The 18,870-nt window shown below is 41.7% G+C and overlaps 1 long non-coding RNA gene across 1 annotated transcript in view; it reads right to left on the bottom strand.

Annotated features, from left to right (window-relative positions):
• The window catches only part of LOC147026984 (uncharacterized), a 56,046-nt gene extending 37,837 nt beyond the window's left edge, over positions 1 to 18,209 (bottom strand). Inside the window, exon 1 of the long non-coding RNA XR_015058589.1 lies at positions 17,806 to 18,209. This is a non-coding gene — a long non-coding RNA (uncharacterized LOC147026984). The remainder of the gene's footprint in view (positions 1 to 17,805) is intronic.
• Positions 18,210 to 18,870: the final 661 nt, after the last annotated feature.

Below are 18,870 nucleotides of genomic sequence, written 5' to 3'. Positions count from 1 at the left end.
CGCGAGCACACGGCAACACTTAACAGTTTTACTTCACCAGACTGGCGCCACACACACACGTTTACACCAAACCCCAAAAGAAAATGGAAGTGCGACTTTCCTGATCGCGTCGAGTCCTCCTTTTGCGACCGCAACTCCGAGCCCCTCCGGCGTGGTCCGCGAGCTCATGCCGCGTGTCGCTCGTGTGGTCCGCTCGACAGTACGGACAGGGTTTTGGGGAAACGGACGGGGTTTGTTCGGCGCTGTTTTCCGCGCTCGCACACGGGTCAACGAAGCAAGGCAGGAACAACAAGCTCGCGACTCAAACCAGAAGACGACCATGAAGACCAACCCTCGACCAACCAACTCTTGACCAACCACCTCTTGACCAACCACCACCCTTGAGGTCCGTCCTGTCCGCCTTTTGTAGCGCGGGGCTCAGCCCTTCGCTCCACCCCGTTTTAGGCCCCGCCTCCCTTCGAGCTTCTTGGAGAAGCCTCTCGAAGGGGGGCGTGACCTCTCGCTTTCCCTCCACCCCGCGCCACGTAGGGGCCAGGGGAGTCAGTCTTGGCTCGGAGCCAGGGAATTATTCCCCCAAAAAGAGGCCCCCACCTTTTCTCACCTTTGACCCCTGCATTGCCCCTCCTCCACACCGAGTGCAGAGAACCTCGACGGGAAAAACAGGCGGGAAAACCCCCGAGCATAGTTGTTGGTTTTTGTTTGTTCCCGGAGATTGTAACCGCACAGGGCCTACTGAATGGCGAGTGGCGAAGATGTGGTAGTGTTGATGGTGGAGGTGGCGTGGTTGTAGTGTGGTTGGCGCTGTGGTGGGGATGGCGTGGTTGTTGAGATGCTGTTTGTTTGAAATAAAAGATAGAACAGAAAAAATGGCTAACTCAAAGCGTCACAGCCCGGATGGATCACATAAATTCCCTCTATACAATGGGTTTGGGCTAACTACACATGTACTTACAGAGATATCTCACCTACGGCCTGAATGGTGGTTTGCGAATTTCCACAACCATAACAATATATATATATATATATATATATATATATATATATATATATATATATATATATATATATATATATATATATATATATATATATATATGTATATGTATATATCGGGCATATAAAAACACAAGAAACAAAAAGTTAGAAACAAAAGCAAAGATCTGAAAGCAAGAGTCAAGCCAAGAATCAAAACAAGAATCAGAAACACAAGTCTAGAAAAACGGAAATAGAAGCACTGAACCTGTAGCTTATCTGGGCCTTGGCCTAATGTTGCAGCCCAAATTTGGTAGCATTCTGACTGGTGGGTCTGGAGAAGGATTTTGAAGGAACTTATGCGATTTTCCCAAAAGTTGACCAAGTCGGCCATTTTGACACAATTCTGGTCATGTGATCAGCATGACCTGTGCAATTTAACATCATGACCCTGTCACAATATTACACAAATTTGGTAGCATTCTGACTGGTGGTTCTGGAGAAGAAGATTTTTAAAGGAATTTGCAAGATTTTTCCCAAAAGTTGCCGAAGTCGACCATTTTGACACACTTCCGGTCACGTGATCAGCATGACTTCTGCAATATAATTAACCTCCCTACCCTAGCTTAATGTTGCAACCCAAATTTGGTAGCATTCTGACTGGGAGATCAGGAGAAGATTTTGGAAGGAATTTGTGGGACCGCCATTTTGACACACTTCCGGTCAAGTGATCAGCACGGCCTCCACAATTTAACATCAGGAACCTGTCCTAATGTTGTAACCCAAATTTGGTAACATTCTGACTGGTAGATCAAGAGAAGATTTTGGAAGGAATTTATGGGACCGCCATTTTGACACACTTCCGGTCAAGTGATCAGCACGGCCTCCACAATTTAACATCAGGAACCTGTCCTAATGTTGCAACCCAAATTTGGTAGCATTCTGACTGGTGGGTCTGGAGAAGAAGATTTTTGAAGGAATTTTCTAAGTCGGCCATTTTGACCTTCTTTAAATAATGTGACTGGAATGAGCTTTGCAATTCCTGTTACCAGTCGAGAGAGGAATGTTGCTGCCAAATTTCAGCCGGACTGGCCCAGTGTTTTGGCCGTAGAAGTCGAAAAAGGAGACGGATAGACATACGGATGGACCGCCACTGCACAATGACAATACCTTATCCGGAATGTAAATTCCAGATAAGTTAAAATGCACCAAACAGCACGAAAATTGGCACAGGAGGCACAAGACAAAAACTCAAAATCAGCTTCCTTGCAGCTGCCACCATCCCACAGACTCATGAGCATGACAAAGTCTGAAGCCTCGGCCTAGCTTCAGATGTGCTTATATGTTCTTTATTAATTAGACAAACTACGGATGTAAATGCACATCACATGCAGCAAATTTTATCTCCCTGCACCTTGTATTTATTGTTATTTTTTTTTAAACACTTCTGAACACTGCCATTGAGGCTCAGTTTGCAAGTCACCATCTACAAATGCGATAGAAAAGAGATGATTACTCTTTTATGGAAAATGTTTTTTGAGTTTTTTATCCTCAAAAATAGACCGCAGTGAACGTACAGTCATGGAAATAGATTGGCCTTTAAAACCCTACTCAAATCACCCTTAAGAAGGGGGACAGACAAACACACAAATACACACTGTGGTAGATGTTTTATATAAGTAGATGATTAGAAACTATGTTGAATTATTAACTGTTGTGTTGATGATCAACTAAGTTTTACTGTGTTGAAATGGGGATGGAGACAGAGGACAGAGGATTCTCTAGTCGATTTGCAGCAAGCAAAAAAAAATGTCCCCATATTTTTAGGCTATTTTTGGTATTTCAGTGCTATTTAAAAACTTTTTCTCACAAAAATAGCAAAAAGATGGAGATTTTGGTGGTTGCAGAGCTATTTTTTGACGATATTTTTTCAAAATTTTATTGCTACTTATTTCACTCTTTTTCCATACTTTGTCTTCATCTATCAAATTGGTTGCTATTTTTTCACTATTTTTCTCTACATTGTTTGTTTTGCACCAAATTTGCTAATTTTTCACTATTTTTCTCTACATTGTTTGTTTTGCACCAAATTTGCTATTTTTTTCACGATTTTTCTCTACATTGTTTGATTTACACCAAATGTGCTATTTTTTCACGATTTTTCTTAACTTTGTTGTTTTACAACAAAGTGGCTGCTATTTTTTCACGATTTGTTTTGTTCAAAAATGGCCTATTTCAGATATATTTTTCTCCAAATTATTTCCCTATTTTTTGTTCGAAACTGGCTATTTAAAATCTATTTTTCACATTTGTTTATAGCCTGGTGTTGGCTTCGTGGTTTGGGTGGTTGGCTGAGGATCCTAAAGTGGTAAGGGTGGTTGGCTGAGGATCCTAAAGTGGTTAGGGTAGTTGGCTGAGGATCCTAAAGTGGTAAGGGTGGTTGGCTGAGGATCCCACAGTGGTTAGGGGGTTAGGCTGAGGATCCTAGTATCCTGACTTCAAGCCCTGTGGGTTGCTGAAATTTTTTAAAATATTTTTTCTCCTATTTTTTCTCCATATTTTTTGTTCCAAAAATTGCTCTTTACAAAAAAAATTAAAATTCTGCTCTTTTTCATATTTTTTTTGTTCCAAAACTCACTTTTAAAATATATTTTCATACGGAAAAAAATAGGGGAATTTTTTTTGTATCTGTATTTTTCCTACTTTTCCCCCAATTTATTTGTGATGAGGGTGGGGATTGGAGAGGGGTGGGGGGGTCCAGCAAGTTGTGTGGTGTACATGCAGAGAGGGGTCAAATGGGGAGAGAGTGGGAGAAAACAAGAGACAGACAGTTCAGGAAGCAGCAAACTGGAGGATTTTTAAAGTTACAGAGTCCAGTACGGTCCATGTTTACAGGCATATATGGGGAGCCAGTTTAGGGTGCAAAGGAGTGGTGAGGATGGAGGCAAATTGTGGATGAGGGCAGGGTCTGGAGATCTAGTCTGGCAGAACTTTTTTGAAGGAACTGTAGGGGGTCATGCTTGGATGAATGAAGATCAGCAAGGAGGTGATCACAATAAGTGAGAAGTGAGAAGCACATGAAAGTTGGTGGTGATAGTTGTGGTTGTAACTGAGAAAACCATGCAATTAATTCTGCAAGTGTTGTAAAGGAAGTGGTAGGTTCTGGCAGAGTGTTAATTGTGGAGATTGATTGAGATAATAGAGTTTAGGGTGATGCCAAGGGAGCATGCATGAGTGGAGAGGTAAGGGTGAGGGTCGTGTTGTCGATTGTGACTATGAACATGGAGGGGGACACAAGTCAGATGGCAAGAAGAGTTTAGTCTCGTTGATATCGAGTTTTAGGTTTTAAATGATCATCCAGTTGGAAATGGCACTGAAGCAATTTCTGTGGTGTAGATGTTGGGAGAAAGGCCGAGGGGGTGAGGAAGAGTTGCATAATATTAGCATAGCGGTGGTAGGAGAAGTCATGAGATTGAATATTAAAGATGGCTAAGAGACAGTGCATAGATGGAGAAACGCAATGCCGGTGGATTTTTCACAAGGTGAGCAAGGAATTAACCTCCCTGGGGGATGCTAACAATGAGAACCAAGAACTGAACCTTTGGGTATGCCAACACAATGGATGAGGAGAGGTTGATTGCAGCAGAAAACGAGAATTTGGTGAGGAAGGGAGAACAAAACCACGAAAGCCTCATGAGGGAGCCATGAAAGCCATGTGAGTGGAGGGAGTAGAGTGTCTTGTTTATAGACAGTTCTCTGACTCCCACCACCACCTCCCCTTCCCCCACCCATCTGCTAGGAGAAGATAAAAGAAAGTTTCCTCGAGCTACAGCAAGCCAGTTGCAGCCAAGTTTGGCTTCACGATTCACATTGCAACAGCGCAGTCACACCATAAGTATATACTTCAACTTCTGGGACCTGATTGTGAGGATCAAGACAAGTCAAATACCGCGTGGATGGTGGATGTCTCTCTTTGAGCCACAGCTTGTGAATAAAGACTAACATGACAGCTGAGAACGTCGAACACTTTGTACTCACACCCACTTGCACCAAAGCCCTACACTGAGCATTGCTTGCCCAGGCCCTTTGAATCTGTTCTCACTGTGGCACTGAATCGTGATAAGACATCTTCAGAGGGATGGTGTTTGAGATCAAAAACCACAAGCCCTTTCTATTGCACACACACTTGAAAGTTGCAGCTCATATCTGACAAGCCTGCTCCTGTAAAAGGGCAGGTACAGTGCTTTGCTTTCATTAATAATGAACAAGAGCTGGCAGGATGGCCGAGAAGTACACACACTTGCCTTTAAGCTGTCTAGCCTGAGTTCGAATCCCGACCCAGCTATAAACTGTCACCCTGGTGGTTCACAGACAGGGTGATTCATCAATGTGTATGTGTCATCCCTCAGATGGACGTTAAACTGGGCATCCTGTCAATGGGCATTAGTTGGTGGACGTTAAATATTGGGGGTATTGTCAGGGTATACAAATTATCATCGGTGATTTTGATGCCTGGTTGGCAAGATTTGAATTAATTTGTGCTGTTCATTCATTAATTCTGTTATATGCAGCCTCTGGCTGCTGCTTGCACCATTGCTGGGGATGCAGCTGTGCTGCTGATGCAGTGCCCCCTGTATGTGACAGCAGGAATTTGTAATATGTACTTGGTGTCGGTGATGGCCACTATTCATGAAGGACACTGTAGGATCTTTATCGTCCACCAACTAATTCCGTCAGATGGGACGTACAGTTCAAAGTCCATCCAAGGGACTGGCGCACACGTTGATGAATCACTGTGCCTGTGAAACACTGGGATGACAGTTTATAGCTGAGTCGGGAATCGAACCCAGGCTACACAGCTTAGAGGCGAGTGTGTGTACCTCCAGGTCATTGTGGTCACAAATACATACAAATGCCACATTTAAAATTGCGATACAACTGTGATTAATCCCAACCACTCTGACACCCTAACCTCAGAGTCCCTGCATGCCATGGCAGGTTCCGAACACAGTACAGGACAGTCCCTTGGAGAATAGAACAGTTGACCTGGATGCGATTCTTACAAGTTTTCCGATTTTCTTGAACAACATGTCCCCACAAATAAAAATGTTGTCCTTCCATTGCAGGTCGGGGTATCGGCAGGCGGTGATTACTCGCTCAAACTTAGACACATCTTGTTGTCGTTCACGACCTATAAATCTCGGAAGTATATCGTCGATATCTTATGAACACATTGTTGCTTTTTCAGGAAGTCGCGAGACTGTAGTACGGAGAGATGTAACCTATGTAGGGATGGCGTGGATACTCCATCTGGGTTTAATACAATACAAATCCTCGAAGACAATCTCCCAAGATACAAACTTTCAAACCAAAAAAGGACCTACAAGTCGTCTCTGGAGGATTTAATATCCAATAACATGAACTAAACTTTTTGGACAACAATGCTCAACTACAAAACTAACCGACTCGAAATACAATAGCTGTTTTCTAATTCTTATTCTTATTCTTTTCAGACAGACAGTCTATAACCTCAAAAGTGGTTTAAGCTCAGTTCTTGGTTTGAACGCGAATCGACTGAATTTTATAGCGGGAAGGTCCACAACTTCTCGAAAATTTCACAATTCAAAACGATTCCGTTGACCGTTTTACAAGTTGGCCGAAAACCTGACATATTGGCGGAGACCGTAGCCAAAGTTTTCGTTTCCAGATGGGTTAGTGTTTGGTGCCCCCATCTATTATCACTACTGACAGAGGACACAGTTCGAGTCCACACTTTTCAAAACACTGACCGAGTTACTTGGAAGTAAACCCACCAGAACTACGTCTTACCCCGCTGCAAACGGGCTTGTCGAAGAGTTCCATCGACAGCTTAAGTCCTCAGTCAGAGCACAAGCAGACCCACACCACTGGATGGAAAATTCACACCACTCAGTACTTCACCTTCCTGGGCAACTTGTTGCTCCGCCGAACATTCACACCAGTTTGGACCCAAGCAATTATGTGGACAGGTTGCGAAGGACAATGAGTGAATGAGTTCCATCACATCCCCACCAAAGCTCAGCAGAGTTCCACACATCTGCCCAAATATATTTTGTCTTGTACGTGATGATACTGTCAGGGCTTGTCTGCAACCTCTCTACTGGGGCCCCTTCCGAGGCATTACAAGGAAGGACAAGTACTTCATCATTGATTTTCATGGGAAGTCTGAAACAGTCAGTTTAGACAAGCTGAAAGCTGCCTACATGGATAGAGTCTGGTGCAACTCATCCTACTGCCATTACAGAACAAACTCCAGCTACATTGACTCCCATGTTCCTGCGAGCCAACACACAAGAGCAGAGAGTTCAGCCCCATCGACATCTGCATCAACCGCTTTACCACCGCCAACTACATCAGACGTGTAGAAAACTTGTTCATGTCCATTGGCCTAAGAGATTTGTGCAGGCATTAAATTAGGGCTGACGTCTACATCAACATCAATCGTCTCTCTTTGGTCATCGATCCAGGAAGGAGCTTGTGTAGTGACTCATTAATTTTTATTTTATTAAACACTAACATTAATCTTGCTAATATTTCTAATAAAGCAAACGTGTGAACACTAGTAGCCATTCAGTGGAGTTTTTCCAGAGAACCAATTGACGTAGAGGACACTGCAAGGTTCACATCATGAGAGCTTGTCATACCGACATGTTAGAGGCTCATGCGCTTTTCCTTACAAGCCTTTTTCTCATTCACGAATCACTCAGCACGTCAATATTTAATCGTGACTTTTGTCCGACATCATCAAGACAATTGAGCGAAGGGGATTACAATGGAAGCTGGATACACAACGGAGGATTAATTAATCAAATGGTCTTCATTTACAACACATCATTGCGTTTTAAAGGTGAGTGAGTTTCCTTTTGTTCTGGTTTAAACACCATCATCATAACCAGCACACTAAAAGGAAGTATCACAACAAGGAATATTGAGACTTTTGCAGATGTGGCAGTGGATTACTCTACATACCTTGCTGTGCCTTTGGGTGTACAACTACTCTGACATGAGTTTTTTACATCCTGGTAAGAGGTGGCTCATACTTTCTGTTTCTACCTTGCAGAACCTACAGTACACTTGTCCGATTGACTCAGTTCCATCATCTTCTTAAAGCCATTTGTGCAGTGTCCTCAATCTTGGACATCCATAATGATTCATTCTCCATCCCAGATGAGCTGACCTCTTCTTCGCCATTCAAAAGAGCCTTCTTTGTCTATTCCCAATCAGTCCCACTCTTTTTTTTATATACCTTCATGCTCTTTTGTTGTTTTCCCAGTTGTCTGTACATCTGTTGATATTTCATAAAATATTTTTCTTTTGTCTTTTTTCGCAATTGTTGGGGCTGTATTCACTGTTGTTTCGGTCTCTTGTGTGACATCTTCCATTCACACCTGTCTTTGGAATTTTTTTGCAAGGTGGGTTAGGGATACCTTCTCTGGTTTGTTGTCTTCGTGTTCGCTTACAAATTGGATTCGGTAGTCTGGTGCACTTTCCACGTGTTCAGCCAATCCTACAGTTGTCATTCTGTGCACTTGGTTGAGCTCCATCACCTCCTTCTTGTCTCGGTAGGTACATTCTCGGGATGCATTGGTTTTTGCAAAACATTTTGTGGATGGTGAGGAGTTTCCTTGTTTTGATATTTAAGTTTTTGATTTTTGATTGAACCAGTTTATTATTCCGCAGCTGTACTGGAATACTGGCATTGCGAGTTGGTTTATAGCTTTGATTTTGTTCCCTGGAGAAAGATACGTTTTCAGGATCAGCCTCGTTCTACGCAGGTATTCTTTGGTAATTGTTTTGCACATTTTGCTTGTGACATATTTGGTGGCCCTCTTCTACTCCGAGTATGATGCTTCGTTTTTATTTGTATGATGCTTCGTTGTCCAGCTTCTGCATTGTTGTATTTGTGTAAATTTTGATGTTGTCCGTTTTTGTTGGTCTACCTTGGATGAATGTATACTTGGCCAAATTCCATTTTAAAGTCATTAGAGTACTATTTCACTGATTTCAATTGTTCTGCCAATTTTTCGTCGCTTGGTGCAAAGAGTTATAAAATGCTGCAAAATTGGTGCAAAATGTAAAGTAGATGTGTCACCTTTTTACCTCTTTGTACTTTCTCTTATTTGATGTCAGGATATATCCATGTCCTTGCTTATTAATGAGGTTGCTCGGTGGGTCCAGGGCCAGGCAAAAAAAGCTCCATTGCTTTCTCTATCAGGTTGATTATTTGGGTATTTACTTTGTACAATTGTATGCATTCTATCATCCATGAATGTGGGACATTATCAAAAGCTTTTTTGTAGTATTTCCATGCTGTGGATAATTTGGTTCTTCTTGTGTTGCAATTTTAGAGTAAGGCCTTTTTTAGTAGTAGGTGGTCTATTGTTCAATAGCATCCTCCCTTACATCCCTTATGTTCTGCCTCTCTGCCTCCTTATTGTGTTAGGTGATGGTATATCATTTCCATGAGGGATTCCCTTCAGAATTTTGTACGTTGTTGGTAAACAGGTTATTGGTCTATACTTATGAGGTCGTTGGGTGTCTTCAGATTTTGGGATTAGGAAGGTGTTACCTTCTGTAAGCCACTTATTCCAAGGTGTCCTCCCCTTGGATAAGTTTGTTGAATGCTTGAGCATGATGATTGTGTGGAGCATCTAGTTGCTTTAGCCAGAAGTTTGGAATTCCATCCGGGCTTTTAAAGTTTGGCATTTTTGCTCATTTATTTATTTATTCATTTTTCATTAAATATAACTTAAGGCATTTATTTTTGATGTTTTCTTTTCTCCAAGTTTTGGATCCAATCTGCCTCTTTGTTATGTTCCTTTGGGTCTTCATAGATTCCTTTCCAGAAATGTTTTAGTTTATCTCGGGGGGGGGGGGGGCGGAGGTGGAGGATTTGATTTGCTTTGCTTTCATTTCCACAGTTCAAATATATTTTTGGGTTATTTTCAAATATGCAGTTTTGTTTCCTCCCTTTGTTGACTTTGTCATAGTTTTTTATTTTTGTGCCTTTGTTGCGATCATTTCCATTTTGATTTTGCTTTGAGCAACCATTTGGCAGTAACAGAAGTCTTTATTTCCAATTTTGTAATTGTTTTTTTTTATATTTTGGATTCTCCTCATTAGCTTTGGGCTTCGATTTCCCCTAATAAATTGCTGTATTTGTCCTGTTTCTTTTTTCTCAGTTGCTCCCTGTGTGTCTCTACCTCCGTTTCCATGGTAGTGCCTTGTCTCTGCCTGTATGCGCTGGTTTGTTCTTCTTGCAATGTTGTTTTCCCGTTATTTTTTTGAGTATGCAAAGCTGACGGTGTTGAGTTCCTTTCATGGAGATGATGTTGGTACCAATCAATCTATTGAGTGCTTCGTTGGTTCTCCCAACCAGCTTTGTTGGTTCCCCCAACCAGGTTGTCCGTCGGTTGGTTTCTATTTTGTATAGTTGTGGCCTTTCCCTGAATAGTGTCAATCTCATCTCCACTACTTTGTTTGCCAGCTCTTCTTCGAGTCTTCGTTGCTCCTCATCATCCTCATCATCCTCCTCTCCTTCACCCCTCTGCTCCCCTCTGTCCTTCTGCCCGTTATCATCCACCATTTTTAACCCCTCCATCTATGGAGCAGTTTTCACTTGGGCCACGACAATAAGTCTGGTTTATTCCCCCTCCCCATTGGGGTGGTTCTGTGTCTCCTCCCCCTGTGTCTCACCACGCCTTTACTGCTGGGTCCTCAGTGACTCTGGTGACCGGGTCCCCAGTGATGCTCAACATTCCAAACCCTTGCTTCATTGCACAGCTCCTCCCCGCACAATTGCAGCCACTTTTCCACCATCCCTCTGTCCACCCTCTGGAGAGCACTCAACTCCCATCCTCCTCATATCGCCTTCTGCTTGTCATCTGGCCTACACTGTTATCTCTTTTATTTGGGAATGTATGTGCCGTTGATGCAACTTTTTCAAATTTTTGGGATGGCACCGTCTCTGCTCTGGTGGCCAATCTGGTCTTCCTCAACTGGCTTCAACATTACTTTTATGCACATCATCCCTACATCCTTTTACATTAAAAAAAAAAGAAGTTTTCATAATTGTACACAAGAAAACGTTTCAATCGCAATTGTAAATGTGTAATGATTTTGCGGGCCACTCTGTAAGAGATAAGCTTTCGTCTCCAGTTGAATTCCTGGGTTATTTATGAGTCACTGTTTTATCTCAGTGTGTTAAGTTCCAAACACAGAAATCTAAGTCATGAGGGACAAAAGATACATCGTTTACAGGTGAAAGGGAAAGTTTTAGAAACACTATACATACAAAGATTGTTGTATCCCACTAGATTCTGTTGTATCCCACATAACAATCAAGATATCCTAAATGTATTTATTTTTATTACCTCTGCCACCGAAGGTAGTCAGAGGTTATGTTTTCACGCCTGTCTGTCTGTCTGTATGATATTTCAAAAAGTTGCGGACAAGTTTTGACAAAACTTGGTCAATGAGTTGTCAAGTGACAAGGACAAGCCGATTCGATTTTAGTTAAGGTCCGGATGTGGATCTGGCTTACAGTGGGAGACAAAACAAACTGTTCAGCCTGGTGGATGTATGGGCTCTACCGAATGCCCTTCTAGTTTTCTATGTTTTGCTAAAATCCTGATTCACCATCTTTTTACTATGTATGCATTTATTACGTATTGCATAGGGTTGGAGGAGGCTGGATTGATTAAACTAAGATTAAACTGATTAAACTGGAGAAGAGTAAGAGATTTCCACGGGTCATTGACATAGAGTACCAACCAAAGGAGGAAGCATGCAATGACCACATGGATTTTGACAAACTCACACTGACACCAGTCCTGGATGGTAGCCGACTGTTTCTCAATTGAGAAATTCCCTTTAATGTTAAATTTTTTTTAACATCATCACCACAAATCGGGACATATTAATTTTCGCCAAAAGACTAAAATACATGGCGAAGCCAAGTCATGAAAATCTCATCAAGGAAATACACTCGCATGCCTTGCCCCTAAGGACAGAATGTATGGTCATACAAGGAGCTGAGCTGTTTCTGTCTTAATGATATTATGTTTTAAAAGGTCCATCACAAGAAAAATCGTACAATAAACAAATCAGAGCAAACACCGTACACGGCATACCAAAGCATTACCCAAGCACCAACAGGTCATCAACGCATGGCTATTAAGTAACAAAAAAATAAGAAAAGAAAACATGGAAAGGAAAAAAATGAATCATGAAACAACATCAAATACATTGTGTTGCACCAAACCCAGAGCACTCCTTAGCTAAGTAAACAACAACCCTCCGTATCATCACCCTTCCCATGCACGTTGTTTGCCTCTGCTCTTACAATTCATAGAGGCCTCCTTCATGAAAAGTGCAATAAAGAGGCAGAATCCCCACACCGCTTGACCGAAAACAGCTAAACACCTTTGTTTCCATAACTCACAACCTGCCGAAAGACCCTTTTTCAAAAAGCAGCCCCGGGGGTTCTATGAATCCTGTGAAGAATGATACATAAGGATAATTGAGCAAACAAACCAATCTTATTAAGCCATTTTGTGCAAACAATACCCTCAGCCCTCAACACAAAGTCACAAACCCAAACAATATGCGATGAGGTTTCCAACATTGTGTTAACTGACGTAAGGACAAAGTGCAGTGACAGCAAGACCATGCCTTGAACAAAGAAAACCTGAAGGTTACAAGACTAACAACAACCATGCCACATCGGACTCGGTGTAAGAAAAATAAACCCATATTACGGAACATTTCCCCCTCTGTCCTATGTGTTCCTTTGCACAACAACTATCGTTATTTGAGACGAGACTAAATCCTTAAGTCTCCGCAAGTAGACATCTTTAAGGCTGCGGCTCGTGAAGGTCTTCTTAATATTCTCATAAGGGTGGAGTGGGAACTATGCATGAGGTGTTACAAGTCAAAGTGAAGATGACAAAGCATTCGGTCCATATTGAAATAAAGCAACTGATACAATGCATTTTCCCTGTCCAAAACCAAATTCAGATGTAAAGCCACAGCAGCAACCCCGCAACACACAAGGGAAAATCAGCTGCCGGCCAGTTCACTTTTACAATGGACTCACTCCAAGGGTTTAAAGAAACTGGGCTTACAAAGAAAAAAAGAGAGAAAAAAAACAACTTCATAGTTTTGGGGACACCCTTGAAATGCATGCGAATCGATTACTAACTAGAACAGAACTTTATAGAGCACATACCTCTGCCAGGCTGAGCAGTTTACGTTTTGTATCCCACTGAAAGGCCAGATGTGCATCCGGACCTTGACCAAAATCTAGTCGGCTTGTTCTTGTCACCTAACCAACTCATCCACCGAGCTTTGTCGTAACTCGTCCATAACTTTTTGAAATATCATCCTATATATATATAGTTTTTGGCCCAATCTCTCAATGATGAAGAATCACTTAAAAATAAATAATTATCGTATCCGGCTCCGGACTCAAATCTGCGCCAAAATCGAATCACATCTTCCTAGTGGCACTCCCAACCTGTCCACCAAGTTTCGTCAGAATGCATCAATAACCTTTTGAGATAATGTGTTATAATTGTTTTTGGCCCGATCTCTCAATGGTGAAGAATCACTAAAAAAAAAATTTCTCAGATCCGGATTCAGATCTTCACCAAAACCTAATCGATTTGTCCTTGTCACACACCCAACCTGTCTATCAAATTTCATCGGAATCCGTCCAAAATATTTTGAGAGAATCTTGCTCACAGACAAACAAGCAGACAAACAAGCCGGTAGGTGGCGATGGGTCGCCAAGCATGGAAACTATAAGATATAGAGCAAAATGGATGTCATATAGCGGATAGGAAATCACCTTAAGATTATGCATATCAAATCTCATCCAGTTACATCTACTGATAACTACTCAGTATCCATTTGAATGAAAAGTACCGAAAATGCGGTTTGAAATCGGAAATCCCCAAAGTTCGAGGGGGTGCTGTGGGTGAACAAAGATCTAAATCGAAAATCCGGCTCGATCGTTTGTGCACAATGTATTCCAGACGATTAGTGTGAATTTTCATGACCATCCGACCATAACCATAGGAGGAGTAGCATTTGGCGCGAAGGCACCTCCAGCTCTCGCATGTTATCGATTTTTGCACTAATTGACCTTTGACCCCTGACCGAAGCGAAATCGGTCAATATGTCCTAAGGCAAAGTTGTAGAACTTATTGAGTACCATGAACCTGCAAAGTTTCATTCGTATCGATGCACTCACCTGGTCGCGAGGGGGCCTTCAATTTTCCCCAATTTTTGCGCATACCCTAATTGTAGGGCGCGCTGCGGGTAAAGTATTCCATATATCACAAAAACCGGAATATATTTGATAGAGCATCACCTGTAGATCATTTGTGCCAAATTTCATAACCCTACGTGGGATAATGGCTTTCGGAATTGATTTCGCGTGAACGGTACCGATTTTGAAGGTTTTTCGGTTGTTGCTGGGGAACCAAAGCGTCCCTAGCAACCATCACAATTTCTAAAGCACTTGGTCATAAGATGTACCTACCACCCGAGTTTGGTCAAAATCCGCCCACGTTTACTACCAATTATGCTGATGACAAACGAACAAACATCCAAACAAACATCCAAACAATCTGACAGAATTACTGACAAAAAGGGTCACCTATTTCGGCGACCCAACAGACCAGGGTGAAAATGTAGCCTCCATCAAACGGGTAAAAAGAGAAGCGTCCATCCGTCCATGTGTCACGCTTCTTTCTGAAGGGTTCCTGTTGTCATCTATCTACTATACTAAGAAAATAGAATATGTTTGCATGTATGTGTGTTTGTTCGTTTGTTTGTTTGTTTGTTTGTTTGTCCTTTATCCTATACGCAAACATCTTAGGCCCACCTTACTTACCATTCTACTGCGGTGTGCAGTATCAAGTTTCGTTAAAATCGGGCAACAAAAATAATTATTAAAAAATCAATTCCCGATTCAGTGAAGTACTCTTCGGAATTTTTAATTTAGATCAATACAAACAACCTCAGCGGTATAGTTCGCTGGAGCGATTTAAAAATAAAAAAAATTAATTAATTAACTTTTTTGAAATGATTTTTTTATCAACCGCTGTCACAACAGGAACCTAACAGGTTCACGGGTTATCTAGTAGAATAATAAAAATGGTACCGTTGGAAAACTAATCATCAATTTACTTGGAACAAAGATTTGTGTCCCTTTAATTAGAAGCCTGTTTAAAAAGCCAGTCTTTTCTTATGGAAGAAGAAGAAGAAGCAGGAACTTGAGTTTTAATGTAGCAGTTCCTGCTGTCGTAGCATCATGAAAATGGTACCATTGGAAAGCTAGAAATCAATTTACTTGGTTGGAATGGGAATAATCTATTTACTTGGTTGGAAAGCGAATAATCAATTTACTTGGTTGGAGAGCGAATAATCAATTTACTTGGTTGGAAAGCTAATAATTGATTTACTTGGAAAAATATTTGTGTCCATTTAATCATAAAGATGCCTGTTTTAAAGGCCAGTCTTTCCGGAATTGAAGAAGAAGCAGGACCTCGAGCTTTAATGTAGCGGTTCCTAATGTCGTGGATTAATAATTTTTTTCTAAATTACCGTTGAAAAGTTAATAATCAATTTATTTGAAGCAAAGATTTGTGTCCATTTAATCATAAAGATAAATGAAGAGAACTCCAAGGAAGTGCAAGAGTGAAAATTGGGTGTTTGGGTGAATTTAAATACCTCTTCTGAAGGTATAATTAATGGCCTTATATAATTATCCTTTATCAAGGAGTCATCCTTGGTCACCTTGCTGTCCCTCACAGGGATCTTAATTGAGCAATTTTTAGGGGGCCTGCTCAACAATGCCTTGACTTGAAAAAGGCTACAACAGTTTCTTAATGACAAAGTGCTCAAAATTTTTTTTCACTTTCCTCACTCTCATCCATCGAATGCCTCATCTTCATCCTTATGAATCATGGATACATCACAATGCTTATAAATGCCCAGAGACACCAGTGTTCATCACTTTATTTCATTTCCGCACATGCAATAACCTCTAAAATCTCTTAATCTGAGCTGAATTTCAAAATTTAAACTTCTTAATACCCCTCCTCCCTCTCTCACCCCTCCTTCAACTTTCATGAAGTGATAAACAATGGGTGGTTATGATAAGTTCCCACAGGTGGTTGTGTTGTGGTGTGGAGATGGTATGTTGTGCTGTGGTGTTTGTGTTGAGTTTTGAGGCCGGAGTATCGGGGAGTGTGCAGGTTGGCAGATGGGAACTTTTTGATAGTCAGGGCTGCTGCTGGATTCGATTATGTGGTCTGAGTTGTTGGGATTCGGCTCGGGTTGAGAGATTCTGGGACTTATCACATTTTGGTTGTAAAACATGTGCTGAAATTAAATAAAGGTACGAAACGCTTACGTGTCTGTGTTTAGAAGTATTGCAGCGATGGTTGGATGGGCTTGAGGGTCTCTTGGCCTGAGCCAGGTTTCGGGGTTTGGACTGCGGGATTGGGCTTGGCGGTGGGTGCAGTTGCTGGAGGGGTGTTATTTTATGTGTGTGACCCCCGCAGAGAGATCACAGTTCGAGTTGCACACCTCAAGAGAAGCCCATGTTATTATCTCTTTAAAAATGGTATGTGCTGCTTGAAAGTGATTTTTTTTAATCACTTTTCTTTTTTTATCCTGTTTGAACATGCTGTATTAATGTACCCCATTTTATTCAATCATGTGCCTATGCCAGCAAAAAGGAGCATCCCCCACCCCCCACTTCCCCTCAATTTACAGTACAAAACACAAGTCCAAAAACACCCCCTTCCCCTTCCCACTTTCCCCTCCTCCCCCCCCCCCCATCCTCTTCACTCCTACAGCCTCCCTGTACCACCGACCTCCTGGAGTGTATAGCGATGTGTGGCGAAGCGTTGCTCCACCCCCTCCCAATTCATCACTCTCCACCCCTTTCTCAGACCCCCACCCTCCTTGCTCCCTCTATTTCCCCACTCTCTACCCCTTCCCTTCTTCACTCTCCCCTCCCTCCATTCTCTCTCTTTCTCTCTCTCCTCTCTCTCTATCCCCCTCTCTATCTCTCCCCCTCTTCTCTCTCTCTCTGCCCCACCCACCCCACCACCCCCACTCTCTTAATATAAGCGACGAGTTTTATTTGCTTGTATAAAATATACAGAAGGAGCTAACAAACCAGTCATGACAACAACAGCTACGTGTTATAAAAGATCCTTCTTTTAAGTGCTTCACTTCATTTTTACATCCTCATTGAGATTCACAGATAGACGTGCAATATATTTGTGAAGTACAACATGCTGTCTTTTGATTAAACCCATCAGTGAAGTGACGAGTAGGCACACCTAATACTTCAGAAAGAAACCTCAGCACAAGAAAAAGTGGACCCATAATGACCATAACCTTCACTGCACTAAAAAAAACAAAAAAAACTAGCTTCCTTTAAGAACACTTTCAAAAACAAGTTCACCTCTTCAACTTTCAATTCCCAATTTCTTTTAATCATACCCAAGTTTCCAAACTCGATTTCAAAATTTTTCATCCAATCACTTGGGCTACCAGCGGTTTTATTAGCCCCGGCCAGGTCAAATTGACTTCCGAGAACACACACAACACTCATTGCTTATACTAATAGTCAAATCTGACAGCTAGCATATCCAACACACATTCGCTCCACATTCCAAATGGATACATCATTTCCAGCAACAATAATTAATTAGATCAACCACTTACGCAAAGCAGATATTATACCATCAGTTAGACCTGGCATATTACCTTTCCTTTCTCAAGGTTCTTCATACAGAGGTCAAGGGTCATGGATAAGCTGGACAGCAGAGGTCACCTAATAGACCTATGGAGAATAATGAAGGCGGGTGGGGAGGAGAGGAGGAGAGGTGTTACCAGTAGACAATGCACACCATCATTGTTAAAAAAAAAAGAATTATACCATACAGCACCACCTATTACCATTGGGGAGGTGTGCAATGGTCACACATCCAGTGAAATCCTATCGAGAAAACAAAGAGAAAAGGGAAAACGAGGCAACCGCGCCTCACACCCCTTTGAATGAGTATTGGTTCGATCAACATACCATTGACCCTTGCACAAGAGTATGTGCACAATATTTTTAGGGATCCAAAAAGTGAGCATGTGCACAGACACACACCGTCAAAAGTGTTTTTAAGGTCCAACCTAAGAACAGCTTACTTTTAGAATCCGTATCTAGCAAAACCATCGGCAAAAATTAAAACATCCTTACGGAGACCCTCAGTAGTTAACCAAACCCCACTTCTCTGATGAGTTTCCAGAAGCATCGCCGCTAACTCTCGAAGGTGAACCCACAATCGGCCTGCCATTATTTTATAATCACAATTAAATAAGGAAATGGCTCTCCAATTTACAATCCTTGCCAAATCACCTTTCCTCGGGAGCAAAATAATCACTCTTTCTGACCAAGGTAACGACCGACGTATGCAAATGAAAAGGACCCAACTGCATACTCTGCTAAATTACACCTTAACATTTTTACAGAAAAAAACGGTATATAAACCTCACTGTGGATACCATCACACACCCTCAAGTGTTCCTGGTCTTTTAGGCATTCATTTTAGTCCATTGCAAATTCATTCCGCAGATTCCTACTCGGAGCGCGCCGAGGGAGCTCATCTAAAAAACAGCTCTTTGCACTCCATAACACAAAACAAATAAATAACAAATAAATAAATAAAGAGTGGAGTTAAATCCCAATCTTCTGAATCGCCTGGCAGACATTAAAGCTACGGAGCAACAGAAAGAGAAGACACTGTAATTTACAAGACAAATGAACAAAGCACTTTTGGT

Source organism: Eptatretus burgeri, chromosome 5 (genome assembly GCF_056783735.1).
Source record: "Eptatretus burgeri isolate ZD-2024b chromosome 5, Ebu_testis_v1, whole genome shotgun sequence".
NCBI classification, from domain to species: domain Eukaryota; kingdom Metazoa; phylum Chordata; class Myxini; order Myxiniformes; family Myxinidae; genus Eptatretus; species Eptatretus burgeri.
This window is presented reverse-complemented; position numbering and strand designations above follow the sequence as displayed.